General features: G+C 42.2%; 1 long non-coding RNA gene across 1 annotated transcript in view; it reads right to left on the reverse strand.

The window, feature by feature from the left end:
* Positions 1 to 23,519, reverse strand: part of LOC144785507 (uncharacterized) — a 452,423-nt gene that overhangs the window by 262,624 nt on the left and 166,280 nt on the right. The window lies entirely within an intron of this gene.

A 23,519-nucleotide genomic window follows, 5' to 3' on the forward strand; every position in this document is an offset into this window, starting at 1 on the left:
AGAGACCACGTCCTCCTAGACAAGAACAAGTTCCGCAGAATGCCCAGACACCACAGAACGCACAACAGACAGTTACAGTACCGCAGCCTATAGCTGCCACACAACACGTTACACAGCAGATGTACCAGTACGCACAGTCAGATTATCCAGAATATCAGCAGTATTCATGATACAGCCTAGAGAGGGAGGTTGGCTTGCCTCTCATCGAGGTTCCTGTAGATCAAGAGGGTCCCTATGTACACAGTCAAGTATTAGGGAAAGACAGAAAGTTTCTTATTGATACAGGGGCAAGTAGGACTACCATCAGTCATGACGAGGTTCCAGGGGCTCCACTCTCAGGCTCTAGAAATGTTTCCCTTGGATTTTCAGGAAAGCCTATTGTTAATGAAATATCGAAACCAGTTTCCCTAGAAGTTGGTCCATTGTCCCGAACTACAGACTTGCTACTTACGAAATCATGTCCAGAAAATTTACTAGGCATCAAGACATTGAAAGAATTAGGAGCAGTTATATGCTGTTCCCCAGAAGGAGTACGATTGTTTTTGCGCGATTTTAAAGGTCATTATGTATTACGTGATTTTGATCCAAGATTATTGAATGTACCACCACATTTATGGGCGCAAGGTCCAACTGATGTAGGTTGTATGCACATTACACCCTATCGTGTTACTCTGAAACAAGGTGTTGTATTGCCAAGAATCCGACAGTACAAATTGCCACCTGAGGCTGTAGCAGCCTTATCCAAAATTATTGACGAGCTCATGGCTCAAGGAGTAGTTGTAGAAACTGACTCCAATATATGTAATTCTCCTATTATTCCGATTCTTAAACGTACTGATCCCAATGCACCTCCAGTTTATCGATTAGTGATCGACCTTCGAGAACTTAATAAATGTATCATACCCCAGTACCCAGTGGTTCCAGATATTTCTTCCCTATTGACTGCCATTGATTCCGAAGCTACGTTCTTTACTGTTATTGATCTAAAGAACGCATTCTTTAGTGTCCCCATTCATCCAGACAGCCAGTTTCTTTTCGGATTCTGTTTAAGTGGAAGGAGCTATAAATTTACACGAGCTCCTCAAGGTTTCACAGAAAGTCCTAGTATTTACAGTCAAGCACTTAAAAGACAACTAGACAGTATTCACATGCCAACTGACACTGCCCTGCTCCAGTATGTCGATGATCTATTGATCACAGCCCGTTCTGAACGTGACTGCGAACGTGCGTCGCTTACAGTCTTGTATTTCCTGGCCGAGATGGGGCACAAGGTGTCCCCTTCGAAACTACAATTCTGTGTCCAGCAAGTGGTCTACCTTGGACACTTACTGTCCAAGAGGGGTAGGCAGTTGACATCTGACCGTATCCAGTTAATAGCACATCTTCCACAGCCCAAGACTCAGAAGGAGGTACGAGCTTTTATCGGCCTCACTTCTTACTGCAGACAATGGATTCCTCAGTACGCATATCTAGCCAAACCACTGATACAGTTAACGACACAGGAGGCAGCCACATTGACTGTCCTCCCTTGGACCCAAGAACATACACTTGTTTTCAATGAGTTAAAGAAAGCTTTATGCCAAGCACCTGTTCTAGCGACACCAAACTACAGTAAGCCTTTTACACTTTTTGTCACTGAACGTGATGGTACTGCATTATCTGTTCTCACACAAGATCAAGCAGGACAACACAAGCCCTGTGCTTATTTTTCTAGCACATTAGATCCGGTGGCCCAGGCTTTGCCTGCGTGCCTCAAGTCAGTTGCAGCCACAGCCCTAGCTATCAGACAAAGTGATTCCATAGTGTTAGGACATTCCCTGACAGTACAAGTCCCACACTCCGTGGAAGTTCTTTTGAACCGAACACAGACTCAGCACTTGACAATTGCACGTTTAACAGGTTATGAACTGACATTGTTTCAGCCACACATAGAAATCAGACGCTGCAACATTTTAAATCCCGCTACACTGTTACCTTCAGTTACTTCAAATCCTGCCACACATGACTGTGTGGAAGTTGTTAACACCATGACAAAGCCAAGACAAGACTTGACCGACATTGCATTACCTGACCCCGACCTGACACTTTATGTGGATGGTTCATGTATGAGAACAAGTACAGGAGAACTAGTAGCCGCGTATGCAGTGACTACTGAAACTGAAGTTATAGAAACACATCGTATTGACACCCTGTCTGCTCAAGCAGCAGAGCTCATCGCTCTGACCCAAGCCTGCATACGAGCCAAGAACCTGAAAGTAAACATATATACAGATTCACGTTATGCATTCGGAGTCGTACACGACTTTGGAGTGCTCTGGCGAGAAAGAGGTTTTATGACTTCTCATGGAACCAAGATTCAGCATGGCCCCCTCATTCAAGCTCTGTTAGATGCAATACATTTACCGACAGCTATCGCTATCATGAAGTGCAAGGCACATACTAAAGTCACTGACATCATTTCCCAGGGTAACGACCTGGCAGATCGAACAGCCAAGCTTACAGCCCAGACTCCAGACATTCTAGTTAACACGACTCAGACAGACGTTCCAGTTCAGACGATTTGTATGACAGTTAAGGACCCCACTCAAGACGTACTAGATATACAGTCACATGCTACCCCAGATGAAATCAAGAAGTGGTCTGAACAAGGAGGGGTTCAGACAGATCAAGGATGGTTGACGAAGGGAAAAGCCACATGGTTTCTCCCCGACTCTATGGTTCAAGTCATTATTAACACCGCACATAGTCCAGCACACTTAGGAGAAAAAGCTATGATAGACAGCATTCAGAACCTCTGGTTTAACAAGCATTTACGAGCAGCAGCCAAACAGAAAGTACGTACCTGCATGATATGTTATCAGTTCAATCCAGGTAAAGGTGTCCCGGTGGAACAAGGTGGATTCCATCCTCCTGACCACCCTTTTGAAGTCCTCCAGATGGATTATATACAGATGGATCGATGTCGAGGTTTCAAGTATGTCCTCGTAGTTGTATGCGCTTTGTCCAGATGGACAGAAGCATATCCAGTCTCAGATTACACTGCCGCGACCACTGCTAGGCAGTTGGTTCGTGAGTATTTCCCCCGCTATGGATTACCGAGGGTCGTGTATTCAGACAACGGCTAGCCATTCTCCTCCGAGCTCATGAAACAAGTATCCCTTCTGTTAGGGTACCAGTGGAAGTTCCACTGTGTACGACATCCTGAAGCAGCTGGTCTCGTCGAGAGACATAATCAGACCCTGAAAATCCGCATTGCCAAGGTATGCGCAGAGAAAGGCGTAGATTGGATGGTAGCACTGCCAGTCGCCCTTTTTTACATGAGAATGGTCGCACACTCCCGTTCAGGTCTGTCCCCTTTCGAGGTAGTTTTCGGCCGTCCCCCAAACATGTGGGGTACACCTAGACCACATACAATTACCGATGTTGACAGTAATATGCTGACAGATTACCTGGCTTCCTTGATGTCTGCACTACTCTCTTGTCGTTCACAGGTTGCCGCTGCTTTTCCAGACAACACTCAAGTGAAACCGCACGAGGTCATACCAGGCGACCTCGTTCTGATTCGTAATTTTGATCGTTCAAGTCCGCTGGAGCCCCGATGGAAAGAACCAAAACTCGTCCTGATGACAACAAGAACGGCGATCAAGGTCGAGGGTCGAAAAGGCTGGTTGCATTCCAGTCACGTGAAGCGATTTCATGGACTCCCTCCAAAAACTTTTTTCAAGTACTGCCCCGTTCTCAAGGACTGCCCAGATACTGACTCTAAACTTCCCCTGTTAGAGAAAACTCCACAGCAGGAGTATAAAGAAAAGTTAAGGTCTAGTAAGTCAGCCAGTTTAATTGTCTAAGTCCCTCTCGGGTGAAGCGGTTAGACAGGTTCCTGACATGTATGAGATAGACCCCCATAGTGAGAGAGTTAGTCAAAGCTCTAAGAGAATACGTTATTGTAAGAATCTTCGAAGTCGCTGCATTGTGACTCTATTCTTTTTGTTATTTCTGAGTCTTATGGTTACCTGCATAAGTTATGCCTTACATCTATGTTTTCCTATCGTTTCACATGTACATTTGTCTTCTAATGGTACAGTAGAGCACACTTTTAGTGAACTACCTCCTCACGAGTTATCCTATCGTCTTGCCATGCGCAATAATACTTTTATCCGAATGTTACACTATTCACACCAGACCAGCAATGCCACTAATTGTTGGGTGTGTGGTCGACTCCCCCCTTTCCAGACACTGAAGGGAGTTCTGCCACTCTTTCCCTATCCGTTTTCACACAATGGTTCATGTGGAGCATGGTCCACGTTAACGTCATCCTCAAACGATATGTCCCTTCTGAATAGAACATGTTTCCCAGACAAGGAAGGACTTTCCCATAGAACAGGGTTAGATCTAGAAAATGAAGTATATGATCTAGGTAATTATTCCTCAAATTTCATGGTTCTGAATGTTCAGTCCGAGACTACTCCAGATTTGCCTGCTATTACAGTTCTACCAGTGAAAGGCGAATTATGTGTCAGAAAGAATGGTTCAGTACATCTGGGACACAGTGATTGTAATACTGTGGTCGAGTATAGTGACAGTGGGAAATCTACTTTCAAAGCCTCACGTCATTCTTATTTTGTATGTGGCCAGACCGCATATGTACGTCTGCCTCTGGATTGGGATGGACATGTTACATTGCCTTCCTACTGCCACCAGTTTTCCTAGCTCCATCCGATTATCACAGAAATACACATCTAGTACACGTCAGACATAGAAGGGAGATCGAGTCCCCAATTGTCGATCAAACTGAAACTGCTCTAGAACAGTATCAAGACTTCAATAAAGGTTTCTTTTTCTTCATAGGTCCTGTCCAGAATAGTAAGCTAATACGTAGGCTAACCAGAACCCTTGAAGCAGTAGTGAATGAGACTACTTCCTCTCTAGGTAACTTAACTGAAGAACAATCTGCTATGAGATTTGTTGTGCTCCAAAATCGTCTCGTCCTTGACGTCATACTGGCCGATAGGGGCGGAGCTTGTAGAGTCATCGGATCTAGTTGCTGCATTTTCATTCCTAATAACGCACCGTCTGTATATTCAGCTATAACCAGACTTCATAAAATAGCCCATCAGTTACACCAGAATCCAGGCACCTGGACATGGTCCGGTTGGCTCTGGAGTATAATATCTGCCTGGGGATGGAAAGTATTGTCATTCCTGGGTATAGTAGTAATGATCATATTCAGTTGCTGTCTTTGTTTACAATGTGGCCCTGCGATTTGCGGCTTGTGCGCTACATCTTGTATTCCTAGTCCTAAGTCCCGTTCCAAGACAATCCGAGATGAGCAAATGATGCTCTATGAACAGATAGATGGAATCATGAATATTGATGTTTCCTGATGGAAACGTAGGGCACAAGGAGGGAATGAGGAAAATTGAATTTTGCCTTGTCATGTGTGCCTACGTGTTCCCCATCCTATGTTATATGTGCATGATCGATATGCATATGTTCCCCTATGATCGATTAAAAACGCAATTATAGTTGTGTCCTATGTTAGTATGCAAGTTTCCAGTCCCCGTGAAAGCAACGAGTATTAGGCCTATGTTGCCCACGTTTTACATTCTGCACGTTAATTCATCGAACTGTCCCCGTTTCTCGGCCTAAAAGGGCCTGAGCACCAGATTCAAGCTCCAGTCTCCTGAAACCATTCCGAGGAGCGATGCAGCCCCCTCCCGCATCCCTGACCCTTCGCTTACTTTCTGCCGCGCAGCGCGGTGCCCGGCCTGGCTCTGCCTGCCTGTCTGCCAAGAATATGTTATGCCTCTAGTTATCAGTTCAGCTTTCCGTCTTCACATTCCTAAGCTAACGAACCGCATAAACATCTCCAGCTATAGTCTAGTCTTTCTGTCTCCATGCAAGAGAATTACTGAATTAATATCCATAGAAGATTCATAGCACACGCAATACACGAAGAATATATGCATGTACCAGTCTTAGTGTCAAGTAGCCTTTGCCCTGATAACTTTTAGATTCTATCAACATGTTCTCCAAACACCAGATACCAGATATGATATAGGTACATGTCGTCTTGACATCGCAGACTTTAGTCTCCTCTTCTAGCACAGAAGTCATAGCCCCCAGTTCTCCCTAGTTACACGTCATGGCCCGTTTGCGCGCACCACTAGGTTAAAGGTTCCAGCTGCCCAGGTAGCCCCCTCAATGTATCCACCCATTTATGACACTTCTGTGACGTTCTCATCACATGTCTACGTGCACGCCCTGTGCACGCCTTCTTTGTACGCCCATTTGTTCTTATCTTACGTTTGTCACTTGTTACGCCTACTGTATGTAATGCAATTATAATGTTTTACTATATATACCATGTACTTTTAATGAGACGTTGCAGCTGCCAGTCCATGCTATTCTATTCCAGGCTGTTCCGATCCTGTCCCTTCCCTTGTGCCTGATTAAAGCCTGTTAGACTCAGATTCCTCGGATCCTGCCTCTTATTTATTGAGCTATCTGTTTTATTTAATGTATTCAAAAATAGTACCGGTAATTAATTATTTATTTACCACAGGACGACTCTTTTGTGTCCTTTGAACGTGCCACGGAGTCTTTTGAGCTAAGTAGGGAACAGTACCTCCACTACAGGAGCCTCCAGGACATAGCCAGAACAACGTGGCCCCAATACCCCGAAGCGCCTCCGCTTACCCACACTCTCGACATTATTCTATCCTGTGGGAGAGGTAAGCGGCTGATTTCACTGCTCTACTCGGCCATGCGTCAGGACTCGACCCCCCCGATCGCGCCGGCTTGGGCGGCATGGGAGGCAGATCTGGGGGTGGAGCTGGAGCCTGAACAACGTAAAAGGATCGGGCTCTTGACCCGTAAGGTCTCTTGCAATGCACGTTTTAAACTTATACATTTCAACTTTGTCCACCGTACCTATATGACCCCAGTCTCTCTGAATAGCATATCAGCCGATAGACGACACAATTGTCCTAGATGTGGGGCGCAGAGAGCGGGTTTTCTCCACCTAGCGTGGGAATGTCCTCTAGTTCATACCTTCTGGAGTGAAGTAGTGGACCACATTGGTCGGGCCACAAAAATCAGACTTGTGCTAGACCCGCTCCACTGTCTCCTGGCTTTAGTGCCCAAACCTAGAAAGAAGACGCTGTCTTATAAATTCTTGCAACTGCTGCTTGTCTTGGCAAGGAGGCACGTGGCTAACACCTGGATGGGCCAAAGGGCTCCCGAGATTTCCCTTTGGCTGAGGGATGCTAGGGAATGGGCCCTAGCTGAAGAGACGCACATGCAGAGCACTCGCAGGGATGGGAAGCTACAGGATTATCTACTTGCTTGGAGGATGTTGTGCATGGAGGGGTTGACAGATGATGACTCGGATGCCACCAGCGCTGAATTATTCACTCCGGTTGAGTCTGGGTCTGAGAGTGCTGGGGAGGGGCCCGATTTGGAGGATTTGGGTCCGATGTAGGACCCCCACGCGGGCACGCTAATATTCCTTGGTACGCATGATTGTAAATTGCTGTGATCCCTTTGGGTCCTTCCTGTATTATAATGACTGTGCCTTTGTTGGGCCTCACATAGATAACTCGATTTGTTAAATTCTATGGCAATGATGCCATGCTTGGGGGGTTGGTTTCTTGTTAAATGTTACACAGAATAAAATCAGAATAACGAAAAATTTGCGAATACAAAGATAATTCCATATCCTTGAAGCACGGCTGAACTTATCCTTTTTACATGCTTTGAGTCTACGCCGCCCAGCCTCCGGGATGTGGGCCAAATATGGCTGTGTATGGTCCTGGGGACTGCATGTTGTTGATGATTGCGTACAAGCAGTTGGGACGACCATGTAAACCTGTGCCTTCTTATGCTTTCGCAATAAAAATATTATTTTTTTTTAAAAACATTAGAACTTGTAGATATATTTGATGGGTATTTGTAATCACACATATATTTCCCTTCAATCTATGCATTCTTGCTGCAACATTGAAAATCAAAGCACTACTCTGAGGATTTTCACCATTCCATTGGGTTAAATCTGATATTTCCTCCTAAAATACTTCCCCCTGCCATCGTCCCTCAGCTTTCAATACAAGAAGGGAACTAAGTTAGGACAATATTTTACGGGGTCCAGTGTACTCGTCCTACAGACTAATGACACAAAGGGATGTACAAAAGTTCCCCGGGAACTTTTGTACATCCCTTTGTGTCATCGTCCCTCAGCTTCTCTTTCTAGTCTTTCAAAGTGTACACTTCTCCAGTTAGACAGTGAGCTAAGACTCTGTCCAGTATGATAAAATGTAGGCTACTGGAAACAGTAGAAGGACAAAGAGTTTAAAAGAATGGTGAAGTACAGGGAGAAGGGTGGTGAGGATAGAGGTGAAGTAGAGCGATGGGTGAGGTAGACTTGAAGTAAAGAAAGATGGAGTAGCAAGAACGCTATACAGAGAAGTAGAAAGTGTAAGAGGCAGGTAGAGAAAGGGAATAAGAGGCATAGGAAAGGTTTTAGAGTGAGGTAAAGGGGGTGAGCGATGGGGAACAAAATGAAAAAAGAGAGATGGAAAGGAGTGCTTTGGAGAAAGAAGTAAGGGAGAAGGAGACGTAGGTTGGAGAGAAGTAGACCTAGAGTGAGATTGAAGTTGCCAACTGGTAAAGTAAGGTAGTGCGAGAAGTTCAGAAAGATGGAAGGTTGACAGAAAGAGATGAGCTATAGAGAGGAGCAAAATGAGAAGAGGCATAGAAAGATAGGTTGGGTAACAAGTGTAGAGAGGCAGAGAGAAAGGCAGATAGAGAGAGGTGAAGGATAGAAAAAGAGATGAGATGTAGAAGGAAAAGAAGTGAAGTAGGGAAACAAAGGAACAAAGGTGAAGTAGTGAAAAAAGTTGGACTGGCTCAGGAGTAGCAAAGAAAGGTGGATCAGAGAGAGGGATGTGAAGTCATTTATAAATCAGAAGAGGGCTTTTAATGACAGGTATTGCCCTCAACATTGGACAATTGTTTTTTTAGCACTAGAACACAAGAGTATTTCTGACCCCCCCCCCCCCCCCCCCGCCCCCCGCACCCCTCTTCCCCATGCTGCCATCCTGATAGCTGTTTTCTTTGTTTCTGTACCATTGAGAAATTTGTGTTTTAAGCATGGTGGGCAGCGAAAGTTTTGGAGTATGTTGTGTGTGTTGATAAACAGAACTGGCAAGATGACAGTTCGCCCGATTGTATCAAGCATTAGTTCATTGTTTGCAAAAACATTAAAGGACATTGATATTTTGAAAAGGTAAGTATGAAATGTATCAAAGTGGTTTTTGGTTCCAATAACAAAAATAGACATGCAAACCGAATCTTACAGACTCTTTCAGCCTCATGCATCAATATTGCATTTTGCGATTCCTTAATTGCGAAAAATAAGGAATCGCAATTAAGGAATTGCAAAATGCAATGCATCAAAAAATCGCAAAAAAAATAGCGATTCCCTAAAATTCCTTAATTGCGATTCTCTAATTGAGAATCGCAATTAAGGAATACCACCCCATTCATTCCTATGGGCCTAGAGGCCCATAGGAATGAATGGGAATTACATTCTTAATTTGTGATTCACCATTAGAAATTCGCAAATTAAGAATGCAATTTCAAGGGTGCAGGGGTGTCCAAAGGACACCCTGTTGCACCCCTGAAATCTGCCCATAAGTACATTTTGCACACACACATGCCCTAAGGGCATGTGTGTGTGTAAAATGAAACTTTGAAAAATGCACTTTAGTGCATTTTTCAAAGTTTTCGCAAATTACCATGAAGGTCAACTTCATGGTAATTTGCACCCCTTATTTGCGAATTCTCAAATTTTTAAAGTTTGATTCATTGCATTTAAGGAATCTCAATTTGAGATTCCTTAAATGCAATCGCAATTTAAGAAATCGCAATTTTGCGATTTCTTAAATTGCGAAAATACTAAAAATGATAATGCATCCCAAAAATGGGAATTGCATTCGCAAACGGCCGAATTTTGCGATTCGCACCATTTGCGAATGCAATTTCCATTGATGCATGTGCCTGTTAATTTTTGCGACTGGAAATAGCGATGATCTATTTATGATTCCCAAATTGATTCCTAAATGGTATGTATTAATGGATAGCAAACTGTGAATGGTCACAAAAACAGCTTTTTGCATTCCCAAATTAGCATCAAGCGGGAGCAGGTGGTTATTATGAGTAAACTATAAAAGGAGAGGAAACACCTTTTTTTCCCAACAGGTGCTCTGTATGCTCCAGCAAGGATGATGAGGGTTTTCACTTCACATCAGCAGAGGTGAAGACAGGAGCACATTTTCAGAGTCAGAGTGACTTTATTCCAGCAGACTGAGGAGGCAATTTATGATAAGTATAGGCTGAGCAGCCATGTTAATTCCACTATCATTGCTGAATTAGACCCTGTGTTGTCTAGAGGCACAAACAAACTTGTGTCTGTCCCCACACACATAAAAGTACTTTTCTGCCTTCAACAATTATTCGCAGGGTAGCTATAGCAAGAGGTGTTTCACAGAGCTCACTTTTCAGGTTTTTTCCACAATCTCCTGGATAAAATGCTGCTTAACATTAACAGACACATTGTATTTCCTTACAATTCCCCAAATTTGTAGGAAACTAAGATTTGTTTCGTATTGCTCAATTTCCCTAGGTTATAGGCTGTGTGGACGAAACCTATGTTTTATTTGCCCTCAATGTGCCACAGAATATTTGTTTAGAAATAGGAAAAACACCACTCTTTAAACATACAAACTATATGAAATGCACACTGTTTAATAAAAGAACTTGTAGCCAAGCATCCAGGGGCAACACATGCTTCATAGATATTCAGACACAGTGGTCTATGCAACTGCCTTTCAAGAGAAGATTTTGGGGATGACTTAAGTTTGTATTTTAATTTACATTATGTTTTTATATTTATATTTGCACTAACCTAAAATGTAAAATTGTGTTTGTGTTAAGTGACAGTGCATATGCCCTTCATACATGGGTCAGGTTGCCTTACCTGAATGCTACAACATGTAGCCAAATACGATACAATATTGACCACAGGTGAACCAGGTCAGTAATTGAACACTTTTTGGGACTTCTGAAGGCTAGATTTCACTTCCTACATAAAACTGGTGGTACCTCTGTAATATTCACCTGAACTGGCGTGTAAAATAGTAGCCGATTGTGCAGTGCTGCACAACATTGCAAGAAGAAAAAAACTTCCAATCCAACCAAGGGTTGACAACTCTGATAAGGAGGAAGACCTACTATCACACAACCCAATTCATGAGATCACGAGGACTGCTGATTGAAGAGATGATCAAAGAGCATATAAAATTTAAAGACAATCTACAGTAAGCACATTATAAGAGCAGTATAAAGTACAGTAATAAAGACACATACTTCAGATATGTAATTCCATGCTTATTCACAGGAAAGTGGAAGAGACAACATGAATATAAATGCAGCAAATGTTTTTCAAGTCACATTTTTAACTTCACAATGTAAGAGAACAATAAAAACAATTGTTTTGTCTTCCACAAATATCTTTTATTGTTTCTTTCTTCACTTGCTAGGAGTTGGTATGTCAATATTTGTCTCTGACATTTCCCCTTCTCTTTCAGCAGCCTGATTATGAGTACACCAACATTTTATCACATCAAACAAAGACAAACTACTGTGGCTGAAAGCCTTCTCACAATCTAGAGCAAGGATTGGTCGATCAGTGGAACATGTGTTCATTGTCTGCAGCAATTCTGATAATGATTTAACCTGCACAAAGCCCTTAACTAATTTTTGGATAATAATAAATGTATTTGCGTGGTTACTCAAAACCATTACAATAAAACAAGATACAAAAGAGCGCTACATTTTTAAAAGATAAACATTTTAAAAGATAGACAGTGTGATTAAAATCTAAGGGACTAAAATTCAATGATCTTTAAACCCAACATAGCTTTTTGAACTTAGCCAACGGCTGTACATGCTCCAATTGAGCGAATCGGTTAGTACAAGATGATATGTGACCTCGTCGCAAGTGCTTGCCTGATCGCTTAACAGGGAGTGTCCATCAGCTTCGTACGAGTCTGTTGTACAAATTTGCCAAACATAGCCATATGCTTCACTATGTCCAGTGTATACAGTTGATGGACTGCCTCCTTTACAGTTTGCGTACCCAGTTGTAGCAAGATGGGCCTACGGTAAAGTCTGCAAGCTAAGAGCAAGGCCGCAAAGTAGGATGTGGGCCAAAGACTCAAGTTTGTATTTGCAGAGCCGGCACTCCATGATCGCCGTTCTTGTCGACTCGGTGGGGTATAATTCTTTAAGGGGGAGAGGGTGTAGTCTGAACGCTATAATCCTGTGTAAGGCTTGTCGCCCCACGGCCTGCGTAAGATAAAGTTTGGGGTTATACTCTGTGTGTGGGAGGCTTTAGGACTCGTGGAAGCCTCTTGTTACTAGCGATTCCATGTCCAAAGTACGAGAGCAAAGACAAACTTGCTTTTTTCATTGTGCTTTTGATGGCAGTGTACTTGACTGTCTTGGAGTCCCAGTTCTCTATTGCAAGTTTCAAAAGGTTTTTGGCAGCGTCGAGAGTGGCTGACCAGGGGTTGCCAGGTTCCAGGAAGATACTTTTTATAGCAGCCTTCATTGTTGTAGTGTAGTTCCTATTATCCCAATAGGCTCTTCGCATTGGAATAATACCTTCAATAGTATAGGCCTAGACCAGACGTTAACTAGGTCTTCTATTGTCGATATTAGACTTAAAGTTTTGGGTTTGCCAGCTAGCTCAGAGTTCACTAGAAACTTTCTCGAATAGGCAAGGAGGAGTTGAACCTCCCTGGATAGACAAGAAGGGATTTAGTTTCTGACAACCATAGAACATGACAACTTTGCTCTCCCCTAATCAAGAGTGTATCTCTAGAGTCGTGTGAAAACAAAAGACGACTTATTTTACTCAGTCAGTACGTGCATTCTTAGTCTCACCAGATTGTAGAGAAAAGGAAGAGACGGGCGTGTTCAATAAAAGATGGTATTTATTGATCAGTCTCTTTTCTCATACAAGAGAAATGGATCGATATTATTGCAATACTTATGGTTAAGTAAAGTGCATACATTAAAAGCAGAAGTATAAAATAATACTGTAAAAACATTGATATGGTTTCTAAGCCATATGATGGGTTAAAATGGATAAAATAGATACATACACATATACATTTGACTAATCGTACTCAACTGGTGTTTCTAACTACGCCTACCCCAGATGTACCTGACCTAAGCCTAATACGTGGGCGGGAATAGAAAGTAGCAGTTTAAGTTAAGTTTGTTTTGCCAAGTGACTGACTCAAGAATTCTCTGCAAGGGGTTATTCAGTTCTGTACCTGGAGTCTAGGATGAATGAGGGATGGTATCTCTCGTCTCTGGTCTCGATATTCCAGGGTGACTGCGAGGGCTACCCGGAAGCGCCGGAGCTGGATTTCTCGGCAGGAGAAAGCAGCGTCTCGTTCTCAGCGCGTCAGGAAGGCGGGGCTGCGCCAGCGGGGTCTGCTCTGCTCTGGGCTTCGGCAAGTCTGGCTGCTCCGATCTCGTCACCACCGCGTTTGTTTGCATAGGGCAATATCGGTAATATTTATACCTTTAAGGTGCCGAGATTGACGTAAGGATGGACATAGATACATCAATAAGGATGTCATACGACCTGGTCGTTAGCACATTCTTTTGCTGAAGTTCTCGGTGAAATCAAAACAATGGCCGCAGGGTTTTTCCCAGGTTGTCATAGGTTTGATTTGTTTTGAGAACTCCGTATGCCTTATCAGGGGCTGGAGGAATATCGCTTGTCTAATTAGATGGCAAGCGTTATGACCTAATCAGATAACACGTTCCTGTGCCGTAGTGTGGCTTAATCAGATAACGGTTCCTGCATCATGGGGGTTTTCTGCCTCATGGGATGGCTGCTAGTTAACTTGTTAACCAGAATAGGGTCAGGAATAGGGGGATCGATACAGAACCTATAGGAATACATCACACCCACTCCACGCTAACTATGGACATATTTACGAATCTATGCATAGTAAAACATACTGTAGAGTATCGTGTATACCTTACCACCCCAAAATACATGAATGCATTTTGAAATTATCAAATATACAGAAAAAACAGTCACATGTAATATATGCACTTCATACTTTAGAATAATGCTAAAGTAATCACGCATATCTATACATTATTACTAATTTGTATATGAGAATTTACACATGAAATGGCTCTTAATACAGAAAAAAGTTTCGAGACCATTCCATCACAGAATAAAATAATTATGAACATACCAGCGAGCAGCTAATGTCTATAAACTATCTAAAATTAGAAGTTTTAGTTCTCTAAGAATAGTTCTTACTTTAAGCAGAAGATAAGTGTCCCGAAAAATATGTAAAAATATTTTGGGGCTGCTGAAAAAATCGCTGTCCGTGAACTGGAAGGAAAATTGTTCATGGTATTGCCGTGTGCGAGCTTGCTCAAAAGTCTCTATTTCTGCTCTGGTGAGAACATCATATCATTTAGACTGTCGAAAAAGCTGTCAACAGCTTCCTGGGAGAGTTCCACTAACTCGGAAAAGGATGTAACCATGCATTCGTGCGCATGATTGTCTCCATTGACGTTTTGATTAGTATTGCTGACAGAAGGTCGTACCTGATCAATGCTGCTTTCATTTGAACTTCACTACCCCTCAATCGTAGTGGTGAAGCTTCCACGAATGCCGTCATCAGGATTGGTAGCCGTTGAGGGCAGCACAAAGCATGAGCCTTTATTGGACTCAACAATGTTTCTGCATCCATTGGCGCATCTGATTGTAGAGTCAGACAGGTGTCTAACACGCATTCTTCTCCGCATAGCAAGCACCTTAATACAGGTAAAACACATCGTTGCCACATTGGTCGAAATGAAAGAAACCAAGTCATGTTCAGGTCTCTAAGCCGGGATAGTCCCAGGATTTTTGATATCCGGTCCCGGTATCCAATGGCTAGGATTGTTTCTTCCCTTGTCGCAGGTGTTTTGTCTGTGACATGGTTTGCCATAACGAAATATAAGGACTAGGAATAGGATTCCTGCAATTAGTCCCAAAATCAGGGGAAGTCCGCAAAAAATCGAATGGACAGAATCTGGAAAAATACCCAGTATGGCTTTGAATGGTGTTAATGCCATCGAAAATACTGTCTTAAATACTTTTGAGACTCCACTGGTATCAGAAATATTTAAGATTTCATTCAGGATTTCTGCGAAATGTATGGGGGAATTAGTTGATAACAATGAGTGAATCTCTGCAGTCGTCCTTGCGACTAGGAGATCATACGTTTCTTTTGATGACGTGAGCCTGGTCGGCGTCTGAAGAAGCACTGTTTTCATTCTGCTTAAAGTATCTATTTGAATAGAAGTAATTTTCAAGTTGGGCCATGCCCTTGCCTCCCTGTCTGGAAGGGAGCTGGGGAACAATAAGCGTCCACAGCACTTGACCTTCGCAGTCGAAGTTACGAGATAAGGAGTCCCGGGCATAAGACTACAACATCTGCGGTCCACAATTAGAACGTAACTCCCATTATAGAGTCTTTGAAAGAATGGTTCTATCTCTGTTGCAGGTGCGCCTAGCTGGTGGCATGAAAGGTTATTTGAGTTCCCTTCACAGGCTCCATGCAAACTAATCCCATTACACAGAAGTGTACCGCTCAGTGACATCGCACAATTATTGCCACTAAGAAACACTTTCTGTCCTTTATTACTGACACATGCATGTGAATAGGGCAAGTTCCATGTTGTTTTAATGTACCCTTTTCCCAATTTTTCGTACATGCCAGCCTGTATATATTTTTGGCAGTATTGAAACCTGAAGGTTGATATTGGAATATTAATTATCCCATGTATTATCCATTCACTGACAGGTCGTTCTGACATTGTCACTGGTAATCTCTCGAGTTTCTCAATGCTCAGGATTCTATAATCAGCACCCTTTTGTGCCATACTGATTTGTTTATCAGTAAGGTTAAAGATATTGAATAGTGACGTTGTGTTGATTAAACGCCAAGGCACATAGCCTGAACGCAGATTTTGTAACGTCCAGCCAAGCTGTACAATAGAACGCAATTGGGACTGACCGTGTTGTAACAACAGTAAGTCTTGCGATATTATGTCGATTGCTGAAGACACAATGCTGTCCAGAGAAAAAATTCTGGAGGACAGAGTCATTAACCCATTGTCCACTACAGAAAGTGATTTTTCCAAATTAATACGGTCAATTTCCCGTATACTTTCTGCTGTCTCAATTTGAGTCACCTTCCAGGCCTCGTTGTATGCTGCATATACAGAGGCTGCTATGAAACGTTTTTGACGCTGTTTGCGCGGTCCCATAATGAAATCACGCAAGTCAGCACCATCAGTAAGTAAAGTTAGGTGTTGCTTAATTTCTGCCAGTGTGGAAGTTTGTAGCCACTGAAGGCATAATTTGCCCACACTGTAGGTGGTTATTATCCCTGGGTGTTGTCTTTGGGAATATCTAGGGTCTGGCCTGGTCATTTTGAACCCCTGTGTTTTGTTCAGGAATCTGTCTTGACAGTTATTAGTATCTGTGGGCCAGATCAACCACTTTTTCCAATCAGGATGTGTTCTGTTTTGGTTTAATACATAATTTACGTCTATCTCTTCATCTGTAGAGCTATTGCTGTTCATTGTTGGTTTTGGAATAGACGGTTTATTTAAGTCTTTGATTTTGGCTAGGCCAAGACAGGTAGTTTGTTGAACAGTGTCATTTAAAAATATAATTTGTTCTGGGATCATGCAGGCTCTAAACAAAGATTCTATACCCTGTACTTGCCATTCTTTTGTACCCCAAACACTCTTTACTTCAACAATTTTGTCCCAATAATCAAAACCAAAAGTATTCATTTGTTCAAAGAATGAGTCTGAATATATAAATTTCGTGTTTGTTATCATGGTCTTTGTCCCTGTCTTATTTGACAATTTGAAATAAAATGTTTCAGCATTACTTGTGTTAAAACCCGAAAAGTATGAATATTTGTCATAAACGGTTCTTGAGCTTCCTTTTGGAGGGGTTGCACAATGTTCCCATTGATTATAATTTAAAACATTTCTAGGTTGTGCAGATCTATGTAGAAAATGGTTACCATAGTGGTTATAACAGTACATACTATCATAATTTGTCGAACCCTGCAAATAATCATGTTTGGTAAATTTAGCAGACATCACTAAGTCAGACATCATATTATTTATACTTTCAAAGTCCCAATCATCAGCAAATGAGCTTGGTTTCACAAAGTCACTCAACGAGATCTTAATTTGGTGTGGATATTTCAGGATTTCAACCGGACCATAAATTTCGTAGTCAGTGTTGTCCCATGCTACCCTACCCGGTATAGGATTGGCTGTGAAGTTGACTGAAGAATGTTCTCTTTTCTCGACGTGTGAAGATGTGTGTGGTTTGAGGATCAAGTTGATTTTCTGACTTGCTGTGTCCATTTTAGCATATTTTCCCTCAATGAAGCGTCCCAAAGTTAGTACCATGATGAGCCAAAGTATGAGGATAAATGCACCAAAACCCACCCAAAATTCAATCCATGGAGAAATCAGATATGTTTCTTTCAGTTGTTTCAAAAGTACTTTAACTTTATCTTTAAAGGTTTTTGTTGATGGCTGTGTTTTTGATTCAGTGAAGCCTTCAGAGGAATCATCGAAGTTTATGAAGTAGCCGGATGCAGTTCTGTCAATTGTTCCAATTGCTTCAGGATTACTGTTTCTTGCATAGTCGTTTGTTACTTCATTATAGATTGGTGTGTCTCTGCTAAATGTTTTTATTTGGGTTTTCAGAGGTCTTAGTTCCATTGCATTGTTGCATAGTCCTTGTTGTAGTTCTGTAGGCGTTTCGAATGTGATTAGCCTCTTAGATTGAACCTCTGTGTTTGTAGCAAATCTTGGTGTTCTACTACTTATCGGGAGTCCACTTGGCCTACTATTTGTTATCGGCCACATGATTGTGGTTTTACCAGGTCGATGGATACAACTCGGTTCTCCTTTTTACCAGCAAGCGGCGGTAGTACAACTGATCTTGTCCCGTTGATGGACAAGACAGGAACTGCTTTTCTGTAAGAAGGCCCAAATTCCTTCTTTACCGCGATCTTTTCTCTGACTAGATCCCCGACTTTTGGAATCCAGACAGGTCTTGCTGGGACGGGTGGTGGTTCTTCAGTGGTTGTTGGCTGCTGTTTCAACTTTATGTTGCTCAGGTCTTTTCTTGTTTCGTTTAAGTCCTGCAAAATAGCCAAACGATCTTTGATATCAAAGCTTTTTTCCTTCACCACTGAAGTCTGACTGTCGAGGTCTAAGACTAACATCCTAGTTCCAAACAATAATTCGTACGGACTGAATCCCTTCAGAGAATTTCTTGGCCGGTTATTTAGACTACTTTGGACACTTATTAGATGTTTGACCCACCCAGCTCCCGAACCTAATATCCTTTCTGTTATAGATAGCTTTATGCCTTGGTTTTTTCTTTACACCATCCCGTATCCCTCAGGAAGGAAGTGAGAAGAGTCCCGCTGTGCTATGCTCATTTGGCCATGTTTCCCCTCAGGCTGGAGGGCTAGAGTGAAAACAATGGTCAAACGTAGCATGCTTCTAGCGTATATGCCATTTAGACTTGCAAATCTTTGTATAACAGTCCAGACGTCAGCCGAGTGCTGGTGATCTACATTATAAGTGGAAACTAGCCTGTATATGTTAATCGGACACTTTGCTTTTTACTGTTGATCTTTTCTGGAGTGAAACGACACGGTATTACACCGTTTCTCTCACCACTGCGATTTCTGTTACAGTTTGGGCAGTTCTTTATAAACATGGTATGATGCAGGCTCATGCCTGGCCACCAGTACCTTGATTGTAATTCTTCCAGAGAATCTTTTAGTTTGAGGTGTCTGAGACCCTCGCCCATATGTGCGTCTGCTATTAACAAGGTTCTCCTGTCCATGTTTGGAATCACTCTATCCCCCACTCCAGGGATTCGAGCAAAAGGGACGGAGTTTGCATCGATTATGTATGTATAATTGAGTGGATAGTTGATCGGTAGCGCTGAGCAGTCGCCTTTTGATGACGTTTTCACCGCCAGCACTGTTTCACCGTCAATATACTTCACTGTACGCTTCTTTCGAGCTACGGAAGCCGATTTAGTTGCTACCGCTGTGGCTGTTCTAGCCAATGAATTCCCTGCAACGTGAACGCCATCACGCTGATGACTCAGTGAGTGTGTCACGTGAGTCTTTGGTAGTTCTTTTTGTAAAAGAGCTATTTGTTCCCAAAGCAGTTTTTGCTTTATTGTTGCACCTGTGTCATCTTTGTAACCGTTTTGAATCCATGTCTGCAAATCGTTGTTATATGTTTTGACGCAGTAATATGAATCGGACACTATAAGTGTCGGGAATTCGCGATCCGCATTATCTAGCGCCATTTTCAATGCTATTATTTCAGTCTGTTGTTCTGAATTAGTTTCTACTGAGTGTGTTTTTGTTAATAGAGGTCTTAGTTTACCTCCGCGCCACACTTCTTTTGTAATCTCACATGTGGGGTTGTATGCTTGTTCTCCCCAAACGGAGGGTTGAGCATGTCCGTCTGTATAGATTACGCAAGCGTATTGTCGTAAGGGCAGAATGTCGATTGGCAGAGGGAATGTTCTTTCATGTTCTAGATTTTTCAATTCCTTTAGTTCTGGATCAAAGTAGTAGTATACTTTGTCCGTTGTAATTGAATTCACCCATTGTATCCATTCCGGATTCAATGTTGTTGTTGGTAAATTACACGGTGTTGTTAATGCCTCAAAGGCTGATTCTGCTGTTCTGACTGTGATGTGTCTACCGTCCGCTTGATCTTTTTCTCTAGCTATTGCGGTTTGAACTGCATGAACAATGTTTTCTTTAATGCTGAATTTCTTTTCAGCTTCTGTGTACAAGTGTGATTTGAATGCAATTGGTACCTTTTCTCCCTCATTAGAGGTCAGGTATGTGAATCCGCATCTTCCTGGGATGACTCGAATCACTAGATTGCGTGTGTTATCACGTGTTTCTAATTTTGTTTTAATTAACATGTCTGTTTGTAAGGATCTTGAAATTTCTGTGTGTATTTGAGTCCAATTGGTTCTTTTGAAATCTGGTTTTATTAGATCATAAAGGGGTTTGACCCTTTCTGCGTAATTTGCAATGTATGTTCTTCCGAAATTTAGGAAGCCTAGAATTGACTGTAGGTTTTTTAGTGTTCTAGGTGCTTGGAGTACGGCACATTTCTCTAGGAAATTGTCAGCCAGGCTTTTGCCTTCACTTGATAATTTGTATCCTAAGAACAGGACTGTTAGATGGGCAATTCTAGATTTTTTAAAGTTGAATTTGTAACCCTCTGCTGCGAACCCAAGTATTATGGTGTTCACTCTCTTCAAGTGAGTATCCAAGTCATCATCTGTTAGGTATATGTCGTCGTCATAAGATAATGCTTCGTCATCATATGTTTGTAGTAATTCTGTTACTCTCGCTGAGAATACCCCTGGGCTATTCTTGTACCCCTGGGCTAACCGACAGAATTGTTTTTGAGTGCCATTTATTGAGAACGCAGACAAATATCTGCTCTCTGGTGCTATGTTTTGACAAAAGAATCCATTAGAGATGTCTAATGTCGTTTTGTATTTTGCACTATGTTATTCATTAGTGCAGCACTATGCGAGTTTTGCACTGCAAAAGTTTTGCAACATGAGTTAAGGTGTCGGTAATCCAACACTAGACGATATGAATTGTCTGGTTTGGAGACCGGAAACAAAGGGTTGTTCATTTGTGAGGTGCAAGTTTCAATCACCCCCTGGTATTCTAGTTGATCTAGGATTTCTTTTACCTGTTTTTTAGCTTCTTGCTTAATTGGGTACTGTCTTTGTGCAGTAGGTTGTGATTTTAACTGGATTTTGTGAGGAGGAGAGTCCTCATCCCATCCTACATGATTTTTATATAAAGCAGGAGCTTGAGCTACTGCCCACTTTCTGGCAAGTGTGTATTTTTTATGAATTGGGATATGATTTGAGAAGGCAGGCATAATTATTTCTTCGCCATGAGGGCACTCCCTGACAAACTCTGGTGGCCAGTCTTTTTCAGCTAGAAGGATGTCATAGCCCTTGGAGAGATTATCCCAAAATAGTCCCCTTATTTTTCTAGTCTTATCCCCTTCTATACGTAAAGTTATTTCATATATTTTGTGAGGTTTGCTAACTCTGGTGTCTGCAGTTTCCACTTGAAGATATTCATTCGTGTCCACTGTCTCCAGAAGATTCATAAGGACTTTGCGAGCTATGCTCACTTCTGCTGCGCTGTCTAGCATTGTCTGAGCCCATTCTCCGTTTTTCAGTTGTGTCCTCAGTATTCTCGGCATTGTTAACTACCTTGATACTGGCTACCTTCTTTTTTGGAAATTGTAGTTTCTTTTTTAGATGAGCAGATTCCTTGTCTTTGGACTTGGCGTGCTCTTCTCTTTTTTCTGATCGTCCTCTTCTTTCCGATTTCTGCGAGGAAGTCTGAAAAGATTGAGAGGGACGTGTATCAATGTCTTGATATCTATCAGGCTTCTTTATATTATCCCTATTTCTAAGGTTATATCTTTTCCCAGAGGGGTCACTTTGGGGTGACCCGTGTCTTTGGTTCGGAGATTTTCCTCTCCGCCGAGGAGACCTTCCTCTGGACTGGAATTTCTTTTCTTTAGGATTGGATTGTTTGTTTCCATCCCAGCTCTTTGTTTGTGATGTTGAATTATTATTAAAAAATATTTTTTCAGGACTTTCAATCAGTTGTGGTTTTACTGGTATTCCACCTAAACTATCTCTACCTAGTTCCTCATAGGATTTTTCTATAATTCTGGCAATTTCAGCTGGTTGGTCTGCTATATCTGTCTCCTTTAACCTCTGGCGGATCGCCACGTTTGCTGCTTCTCCCTTTATGTTGGCTAATAATATAGCCGAGACCTGCTTGAAGTCTTTTAGTAATTTCATACCAAGAGTTAAAGCGGGTTCTGGACCGTATTCGTCTTGAATTTGTTTTAGCACATCTGGTATTACCGAAATGGATGGAACACCGTGCGTTTTTGTGTAGATGGAAGCAAAGACTGTACCCCAAGTGTCACAGTCCTCCACGTGTGGTGCGATTCCCATTGGAAGACAGATAGTCAGAATCCTGTGTTTTTCTAACGGGGTGGTGTCTGGAAACACCGCCTCTATTTGGGTGATTTTTTGTGCTAACCAGAATGGTATTTGTTCCCGTTTAGCTGGTACTTTACCTAGGCAGGATTGTATGTTCTGTGGTGTAATTTTATTTGTGTTCCCCTGATGAGGGGTCAGCTGTGGAATTTTAATTGCTGGTTGAATTGTTGAAGTCCGCATCACATATTGGACTAATTGTCTATGTAATTTTATTAATTGTTTTAGCTGTGTTAAAAGCTCTGCTGCAGACATCCCATCGATGTCTGGATGTGGTGTGTATCCGGCTAGGACCGGCCACGTTGCTCCTGGTCTACCTAATGGACCGAGCCTGGTGATGTGATTATTATGTTTTAGGGCGCCATTAAATAAGAGCAGATGCTCTTGAAATTTAAGTGGTACTTCCACCTCCTCGAAAGGAGTGTACTCATTAGGAGGTTCCTCTGTTTTGTAATAGTGGAAGACCTTTGTTACAGCATTTTCTGCTGGAAAGTGTATCCATGAATAGAATACCTCTGTCTGCCGATATTCGTGTGCCTCAATTACGAATATGACTGTGCCACCTCTAGGTGTCAGTCCATTTTCTATAAGTTTTAAAGTTATAGATTTTCTTGTGTTGACCGGGATGATTATTATACCCGGGTCTGCTTCTTGCATAGCAGTATCAGCTGCTGCGAGTTCAGTTGCTATTCTAACTGCCTCTCTTTCTCCTTCACTGTCTGATATTGTACTGTCCAGAAGGTTATTTTGTTTGTTTGCAGATCAGGTTCTTATGGAAACAAAGATTAGATGCACAATATTTTGGAACAGTGTATCCTTCAACGTTGACTAAACCAAGGACCATACATAGGAGTTTCCTCCTGCGAGGTCTGGCGGATATTACCTTTCACCCACTCCAGACGTCTTTGGAGTATTATGGGAAAAAAGGGGTCTGAGTGAAAAAGCACGACTGAGTTACTCTAAATGTCTTACGTTAGTTTTATCGCCTATCCAAACGCGTTGGGCGCCATGTAGTGTAGTTCCTATTATCCCAATAGGCTCTGCGCATTGGAATAATACCTTCAATAGTATAGGCCTAGACCAGACGTTAACTAGGTCTTCTATTGTCGATATTAGACTTAAAGTTTTGGGTTTGCCAGCTAGCTCAGAGTTCACTAGAAACTTTCTCGAATAGGCAAGGAGGAGTTGAACCTCCCTGGATAGACAAGAAGGGATTTAGTTTCTG

This window comes from Lissotriton helveticus, chromosome 10, assembly GCF_964261635.1.
Source record: "Lissotriton helveticus chromosome 10, aLisHel1.1, whole genome shotgun sequence".
Classification (NCBI taxonomy): domain Eukaryota; kingdom Metazoa; phylum Chordata; class Amphibia; order Caudata; family Salamandridae; genus Lissotriton; species Lissotriton helveticus.